Raw genomic sequence first — 9,777 nt, 5'->3', positions numbered from 1 at the left:
GCGAGTTTCTTGGCCTTTCTCATGAGTGCTCAAAGATAAAGAGATCAATGGTATATCTTTTGGGAGCACTAACCCCCATGTAGCCCATCTTATTTCTGCAGATGATAGTATAGTATTTCTTCAACCATCAAATGGCAACTTTGTAACCTTAAATATATCCTCTTTGACTACGAGTGGGCCTCGGGACAAATAGGAAATTTTAAAAAAGCCTCAACATTCTTTGGGAAGTGAGAAAAATAGGAGGACTAAGTTGTTGTAAATATCTTTGCACAGATCCTAAGGCATTGAGCGAGCATTATTTGGGGCTCCCAACCGTGGTGGGTAGGTCAAAGGAAGGAAATTTTAAACATCTTAAAGAAAGCTCAAATGGCAAAGTGGTCGGATAGGAAGGACAAGGTATCTAGAAGGCGGGAAAGGAGGTGCTAGTAGAATCAGTGCTTCAAGCAACACCTACTTACACCATGAGTTGCTTCAACTCCCCAGAGAAAATGTGTCAGAACTTAACTATGTGACATTATGTAAAACCGTGAGTACCCATAGTAGGGTGGTGAACTTGTAGGGATACACGACAAGGGAGTTCGCACAAAGGTTTTTACCTAGGTTCGGGCCCTCGGTGAGAGGTAATGCCCAACATTCTGTATCTGATTTTTATTCATGGTGGAGCACCTTGTGCGAGGGGTTTAGAGTGGAGATGAAGTATAATGCTACAGAGAGTATAGTCTACGAGAGTATATGTGAATGACAACCCCGAGCCCCTCCTTATATAGGTGGCGATGGCTAGGTTTACAAGGAATCCATCAGATCTCATACCACTGCCATCTTAGCTTGCCTGCCAAGATGCTCTAACAGTCCTTATCTGGGCTCCTGAGCTTCCCTATTGCACCGGTCCTCCACTTGGCCTCTTGGGCCCTAAGTCAGGCTTGCTACCGGGCTTCCCACCCAGAAGACACCCCTAGCGTATTGCACCTTTATTAGCCCCCTAGCGTGTCCGGAGTTGGAGTTATGCTTAGCTTCAGGATGGAGAATCCAGGAGGCCTCCTTTTGTCTTTTTGGCTATTTAGACAAGGCACTTGTGACCTTGCGGCTAGTCTGATTCAACATAGGTAGTCCACCCTCCCCTCCATTTAATCTATTTTGATCATATACATTCTAAACCATCATCAAAACTCTTTTGAAACTATAAGCTGTTGTCGCAGAGCTAAAAAATTATGGCTCATGTGGTGGATGTGCAGTTGCACGCTTATTCAGTAACGTCTATGCTTGGAGAAACAAATTTATCGTCTTCATGTTTGGTAAGGTTGATACGTTACTGATGTTCCAATATCACTCATGTGTATGTACATAAAAATGGAGACGAGCCGTGGAATGTTAACTAATACTGTTGAAAGGCCGACCATCGATCATCGCGGTGCTGCAAGCCCGTGTGTTCAGTGCTGGAAGCCAGTAACTTGGTGCAGCAATGCTATTGGTCATTGAACTTTTCATTTCTACAAGGTAGATGAAAATGGTGCACCAGTGCTACAAAGTTGGGGTTACCTCATGTTCCAATGTTCTGTTTAGTGTTGTAAGGTTGATCACCAGTGTGCTTTTCACTAGCCTATCATGGCCACCATTGTCGCCTCCATGTTGGTCTATTGCTGAGAATCATGGGTGTATGTTGCGAAGGGTGGGTAGAGGAGACGAGAGGAACAACTAAGTTGGTGGTTGATTGGGTAGTGATGTGTGACCCAATTGAACGAGTCACGATTGGGCGTAACCTAGGAAGACCTGGTAGATGCATGCTGATGATCCATCGGTTCAGGCCTATATACATTGTGTTTTTTCCACTAGTAGAAAAGAGGGCTTTGGTCCAGGCCGGGTTAGCCCATTAGTCCCGGTTCAGTCCAGAACCGGGACCCATGGGGGCATTGGTCCCGGTTCGTGAGCCCAGGGGGCCGGCCGGGCCACGTGGGCCATTTGTCCCGGTTCGTCTGGACCTTTTAGTTCCAGTTGGTGCCGCAAACCGGGACTAAAGGGTTCGATGCCCATTACTACCGGTTCGTGGCACCAACCGGTACTAAAGGTTAGACCTTTAGTCCCGGTTCGAGCCACCAACCGGGACTAATGGCGTTTGAGGCATTCGTACCGGTTCATGGCACGAACCGGTACTAAAAGGTCCCATTTTCAAACTCTAACACCCCCCCCCCCCGGTGGATCGCCTTTTCAGTTTTAAAAAATAAAAGAAAATGACGGAAATGTCAAAAAATAAAAGAAAATAAGTTTCCCATGTGATTTGTGGTCTAGTTGTTGGGAAAATTTGCAAATATGAATTTCGACTTTATTTGCAAAATCTCTGTGGAATTTGTAAAATGGGCATAACTTTTGCATACTAACTCGGATGAAAAAGTTTTTTATATGAAAAAGCATCTACTCAAAAAGTTACATCCGTTAAAAATGTTCAAAATCCTCACAAACCTAACAGAAAAAAGTTACGGGGCTTTTAAGATCTGGAGTCAAAAAATTTCAAACTTACTAGTAACAGAAAAAAAAATTAGTTTCGAATTTTTTTTCGGGAATTGTTTTTCAAAATATGATGCGTAATATGAAAAAGGAAAAAAAGTTATGCTCAAATTTCAGTTTTTTTTATTTTTTTTTAAATCTGGTCAAACTATGGTCAAACTACTTATTCAAGAAGTATTAGTGTTACTAAATAATTATTCAAGAATATTAGTGTTACTAAATAATTATTTCATTTTTTTTGAATTTTGGTCAAATCTGGTCAAACAATGGTCAAACTAATTATTCAAGAAGTATTAGTGTTACTAAATATTAGTGTTATTTTTTAGAACAATAGTTTCAAACTCAAACAGTGAAATGTGTGACTTCATGCTCAAGCTAAATTCCTGAGGTTAATAGGATTGACATCTTACTATTGTCAAGAAAACTACAAGTGCGGACTTGGAAACGAGGGAGAATCGAACCCGGAAGTTAAGCGTACTCAGGCTGGAGTAGTGTGAGGATGGGTGACCGTCTGGGAAGTTAGATGATGAGGGGTGATTAGAGATGAGAGGTTAAAAAATTTGAAAATAAAAAAAATATTCCAATTTTTTTTAAATTTTTTTTAAAAAAAAGCATATCATTTTCTTTAGTACCGGTTGGTGTTACCAACCGGGACTAAAGGTGGACCTCCAGGCAGCGGCCACGTGGAGAGCCTTTAGTCCCGGTTCGTGTAAGAACCGGGACTAAAGGGGGAGGCTTTAGTAACGACCCTTTAGTCCCGGTTCCAGAACCGGGACTAAAGGCCCTTATGAACCGGGACTAAAATCCCTTTTTCTACTAGTGTTCACTGATTTGGTGCAGCTAATGAGTATGTGTCGTATATCTACAATTTTTTGTATAGACATGCTCGCATGTTGCGACGTTTTTATGATGTCTCTCAAAAGAAAATTGAATTATATTCAACAAGCTGGTTTTGGGGGGTAATCAGTCAGATCGCTCTAGCGCGAGATGCCCCTTGTTAATCTTCTTCTCTCTTGACCATATCCATTCGCTTTATTTCCACCACGTGCACACCCATCCTTTATTCCCCTTTCTCTATGACAATGAGTTGGGCTAGCACTGCCACTCCACGATGCTGCGACTCTCCGACCATCATTGCTACAAGCCATCGCTATATGCTGAAAGAGGACCACTATGCTACATCGGCCAAGGCATACGACGTCTCAAGGTCGTGAGTGTGTTTGTCGGTGCAGCACCCTGATAGCCGATGTTGCAAGGCAGTGCTTTCTTATGGTGAAAAAAACACATAATGTGTTGTTAGGTGGGGCATCCGTCTTCTCATATGTGCTACAACTATGGCCGATGTTGCAGGGCGATGGTCGTATCATCGCTAGTTTTGCAGGGGCAGTCACAACAATTCCTAAGTTGCACAGATCGCAGTGGTGCAACCGCATATTCTCGCGGTGTGTGTTTTATCCCACGAATAGTGCCACATGCCACGGCCCTTGCAAGGACGACGCCTCGTTGGCGCACTGTAATAATACTTGCATGATATCCAAGCGACATCAGGGATCTCTTGGGTACCAAAGCCAGGTGTTGCAAGGGGCCGATGTAATTGTCTGTTGCGACGATGTGGGAGGGATGGTGGATACACATGTATTGTGGAGGCTATGGAGGAACACGGTTTCCATTCTCTCTGCTGCCGTGTAGTGTGATCCAATGCTCCATGTGTCAATTTGACGGCTGGCGATCCGACTAATTTCGTTGACACCTAAAACGTGCTGAAAAAATATGTGGACATGTTTCTAGCCATTGCATGTTTCTTATTACAGTTCATATGTTTTCCACGCTGCAACACAGTGCTGGAGCTCGCCTATGTATACACAGCTAGTGACAAAACAAACTACACCTAGGTGGCACTTGATTAAAATCAGGTGAGTAAGGCGTCCATCCATCGGCCGACTGACGCGTAGCACCGCCCACACCAACGTCAATGGAAAGAAAACATGTGCAGCTTCAGCTAATATATAACAATACTAATGATGACAAAAAGGCCCAGCATGGACAGAGCTAACAAGCTTCAGTCCAATACCAGTATACTAGTGATGACAAAAAACCAGCATGCACAAGAGTTAAGCAGCTTGTTTGCCAGTGTAGCCTGCATGGAGACGATGTTGACAATAAAAAGCAGCATAAAGTATACTTACCAACTGCACTTGACGACGCGATGCTCCCCCGCATGCGCGGCACCCCCTGGACCGGCACCATCTCGTTCTTGTCCATCTGCCAGATGAGACCGCAGTGCTTAGAAAATCCAAGGACATGTACACACCACGTAGTTCATGCACATACACATCAGGTAATTCAGTAAGCACTAGTACAATTCACATGACTGGATTAAAGATTGTCAGTAACTTCAAATCATTAGGCACCGAGTTAACTTCAAATTACTAGTTGGAGAGGGGGAAGCGAGTGCGGCTCACCATCTTGTCATCGGAGACACGGTTTGCATGCAGGGTGGGGGCGCGAGCACGGCTCACCATCTTGTCGTCGGAGACAGCCTTTGCATGCCGGGCGAGGGCGCGAGCGTGTCTCATCATCTTGTCGCCGAAGACAGCGTGAGTACGCGGGGCCCCTGGCGCCAGGAGCACAAGCACCTTCAAGGGGCCTTCCCGGGACTCCCGGGATTCCAGCTCCTCTCTGGTGGCCGTTGGGGGCGGGCTTTTTTCCTGGGGTCTCCCGGGCTTGCGCTTGCGAACCACCGGCGCAGGCGCCTGTTGCGCAAGCACCTTCCCTTTCCCCTGGGCGACAGCGTCTGCAGGGGACGGGGCGGGGGCCACCAGGCTGTGCTCCTCGTGGTTGGCTGCGGGTATGGCACTGACGTCGGAGCTAGACATCGCGGTGGATCGGTTGAGCAGACACGCGGAGTTGGTCGATGAGAGCGAGGAGCAGAAGCATGTGTTGCCCTTTATGAACTGAAACGGAAGGCACGGGCCAAGGTGGGGACCGCACGTTGAACTACAAATTTATTTATTTAATACCAGCATTTAATAGTAGCATATCTTTGGTATATTTCTATTAAATATTCTTATATTTTGGTATAGTATTAAATATATATTTGGTATACTAGTATTTAATAGTAATATTCAAATACTCCCACCGTCCCAAAATTCTTGTCTTCGATTTGTCTAAATACAAATGTATCTAGTTACATTTTAGTGTTAAATACATCCGTATCTAGACAAATGTAAGACAAGAATTTTGCGACGGAGGGAGTATTTTGGAACAATGATATACTACTATTAAATACTATTATCTCTGTTACTAAATTTAAGAATAGCTGTGACAGTATTTAATACTCTCTCCATCCGAAAATACTTGTGATCAAAACACATAGTAAGGGATGTATCTAGAACTAAAATACATCTAGATAGATCCTTTTTTATTCATTTTGATTACAAATATTTCCAGGCGGAGGTAATAGTAACAATCTTATATTTTGGAACAGAGGTAATATTATTTAATTGTTGTATATCTTTGGTATACTATTAGATATATCTTTAGGATTCTAGTATTTAATACTAGTAATATTCTTATATTTAATGAGCAATAAAGATATATCACTACTAAAGAATATTATCTCTATTACTAATTATTTGAACACAACTAATAGTATTTTATAGTAATATTCTTATATTTTGGAACAGAGTTAATAGAATTTAACTGTAGAATATCTTCGGTATACTAGTATTAAATATTCTTATATTTAGGTATATCTTTGGTATACTTGTATTTAATGTTCTTATATCTTTGGTATAGTAGTATTTAATAGTAATTTATTTATATTTAGAAACAAATATATACTTACTACTCCTTCCGTCTGGAAATAATTGTCGTAGAAATGCATAAAAATGGATCTATCTAGAACTAAAATACATCTAGATATATCCATTTCTCCGACAAGTATTTCGGGACGAAGGGAGACCGTGTACACATTTTGAGTAGGTTGGCAAGGGGTTCGACTTTTCATCGGCCCCGCCTGCATTGGGGAAAATGTCTCAGCTATGGTTTTGGTAAATAATATCTTAGGTATAAAGTATCCAAATGATAGGTCTTACACGTCAGGTGCTTGGCACTTTGGGTCTGACTTTTTTGATGGATATTATTGTCATCCAAGGATCGCAAATTCCAGTGACACACGACAAGTTTCTATCAAAATAAGATAAATAACGAAAGTTTTCATGATTTTCAATTAAATTTGCCATCATCGTGCAACTAAACTTGTCATAAAAATGTTCAATGTTGTCATGAGAACGTCCCTGACGTGTGGCACTTATCAGGGTCCATAAAAAACCTATGTCACGTCTAAGTCTTTCATCACATGATTAATTTGCAGTAAATTTTGTGCCAACCGTAGCTATTTTCTTTTGATAGGTATCACCACTTTAATTAATCAGGACGGAATTTGAGATACAAGCACTATTCAACAAGTTTTTTAAATGTTCATAAATTTTTTTATTGTGAATTTCAAAAAATGTTCATTCATGTAAAAATATTCATTGATTCAAAAAATGGTCATCGATTCAAAAAATGTTTGCCAATTCAAAAAACATATGTCAATTCATAGAAATGTTCATCGATTCAAAAAATGTCGGCCGATTGACAAAAATGTTCAGAATTTTTTAAAAAATGTTCTCAAAATTAATTTTTTTGTTATTTTGTGAATCCAAAATGTATTGTCAAATTAGAAAATGTTTATTATTTCAGATATATGTTTGTCAACTCAAAACCTGTTCTTGATTTCAATAAAAGTTTATGAATTTGAAAATATGTTGGCAACACCAAAAAGGAAAAGTTAAGATAAAAGAAAATAAGAAGTAATATATAAAATATAAAAGAAAGAAAAAACTAGAAGAAAACAAAGAAAATAGAAAAAAGGTCTGGAACCTTCCTAAAAACCGGTATGGGGAAGAACCTGGAATGGACCGACTCGAAGAGGACCACAAACCCGAGGGGTACGTGCTAGGTCGCTACGTAGCGACCTATGCGCGGAATAGGATTCCCCAACTCTGAGCTAGTCGACATATGCCTCGCCCGCCTCTTTTTACATGTGTGAGTGGGCCGGCCCATGTAGGACTCTTTCTACTGGTTTTATGAAGCTTCTAGAAACTTCAAACAAGTTTTTCCTTTCTTTGTTTTTGCCTTTTTTAGGATTTTTCCTATTGTTTGTTTGCTCTATTTCTGTTTTTATATCTTCATCTTTTATTTTTTTTCTTTAATTTAAAATTCATTAAAACTTAAAATTCAGATTATTACTGTGGAGCTAGTTGCATGTCTAACTCCAAACACGCAACTACAGGTGGTGTCGTTTCGCTAATGCATGTCTCCAACGCGACTGTAACTTAGGGAACAAAGTGTTTTTTCATTAGGCAGTTAAATATCTCCTACTTGATATGCAACTGCAACGTCACTTTCGATTATAAATGAATGTCTTCAACGCGACTATAACTTCATGGTAGGACGAAACTGCTTGTTGGGAGGATAGTTGTATATGTTCTACTAGATACGCAATTGCACACTACCACAGGAATGCGTAGGAGTGGCGGCATCAAAAGCCTAGCAATGATGGGTGAGGCTTTCAGAGGCGCCTGCCACTAGCAACATGGCATTAGTGACGGGCGCTCCACCTCCCACAGATGACTATAACAGTGGCGGGCGTTACAAACAGCCCGCCATCGACCTCAATCTTGTAGTAGTGGCAGGCATTGCTATTAATGGCGGGCAAAAATATGTGCCAGTACTGGCATTTGTTTTGTAGTGGCGGGTATACATTTATTCTGCACATCACTTTTAGCTATTTATAGTTTTCTTTTTAAAGATAGACCACAAAAAATATGCCACAATAAATTGTACAGTATGCAATCATGACAATACAAAGAAAATACGCCACAATACGCAACACAGTCTGCAATCATCACAATACAAAGAAAATACACTTTAATGACATCAGCCACTACAGAGACGCCTAGACATGCAGTGGTGGCGGCGTCGATCTAGTGGTCATGGAGGACTACGTCGGCTACTGCACGACCAGGAGCGACAGAAGGGCCCAACCTCTTCAGCGATTAACTCGTGCCGCGCTCACCTCGCGTCGACGGCTGTAGTCTAAATTTGCGCCAGCGACTGTCCTTGTTGTTCCAACCCTGTCCATGTCCGTTGGCTGTCTTAGCCTGTCGAAGTGGAGGGTCGTTCTCCGGTGAGGTAGAGTAGGACATGGGACACGACCCGGCAAAAGAAACTCGAGTCGGCGCCATCTCCCATGGCCTACTCTTTCTCGTTGGAGCCCGTGCCCTGCCTGTCATCGGTGGATGCCAGGTCGATAATTGATCCATCATGGTGGAGCCAGCCGCGTCCAACACGACATGATTTCGGTGCCAAGGGCTGCCGGGTACGATACGAGGCACCGAAGAGTGCGAGTCTACCCCTCTGGTGTCTGGCACGAGGGCAGCCACGTGCTCCCGTGCCCATTGCCTAACACGATGGATGCGCCACACCATATTTGTATCAGACGTTAAGCTGGTGTGCATCTCTTTCTCAGTGCGCCAACAAAGTGGTTGCATATCCTCCACGGCGTTCGGACACCAGACGGACTGCACTGCCTCTGCTGAGGCAGCGGCGACTGCCCTCGGGCGGGATCCATGCACCATTGTGGCAGAAGCAATGGATTCCCGCAAGATGGATTTCGACCGCTGCCGGGCAGACTCCTCCGGTAGTGGAGAAGCGCCAGGCAGTCGACCATCTCCTCCTTGGGGCCGCGTGGGACGATCAGCAGTTCAACGGCTCGAAATGGTGGGAGATCCGCAAATGGGGCTTGTGGGTGGAGGGGAGTGGCCTGGCGAGGAGTAGAGTGGAGTCGAATGCGGCTTGGGTTTCGCTCGGAGTGCGGATAGGGTCCAATTTATGTGGGGTTGGGTGTGCCGCAGTCGGCCGGATCCTACCTGGCGGGTGTGTCCGGGCACCTCTGGGCTTCCACATATCCGTCCGAGATATGGGCTGGGTATGGGGAGTGCGGTCATGTCTATACATTTGGGCCGGATTTTACAGGTCCTGTTGGGTGGCAATTTTGCATCCTAGTACAGATCGGGCAGCACGCCGTGGCGATTGTGGCAGATATGAGGCGTCCGGTGTAGATGCTCTTAATAAACCTGGACATTGGCTACTACGTCTTGCATCTTGCATTTGCATGCGTTCTTTCTGAGTCGCATCCAATATCCAATGTTCTTAGAAAGCATTGTTTAT

Source organism: Triticum aestivum, chromosome 7B (genome assembly GCF_018294505.1).
Source record: "Triticum aestivum cultivar Chinese Spring chromosome 7B, IWGSC CS RefSeq v2.1, whole genome shotgun sequence".
In the NCBI taxonomy this organism is placed as follows: Eukaryota; Viridiplantae; Streptophyta; class Magnoliopsida; order Poales; family Poaceae; genus Triticum; species Triticum aestivum.
The sequence above is the reverse complement of the archived record's forward strand: the minus strand, read 5'-3'. Positions refer to the sequence as shown.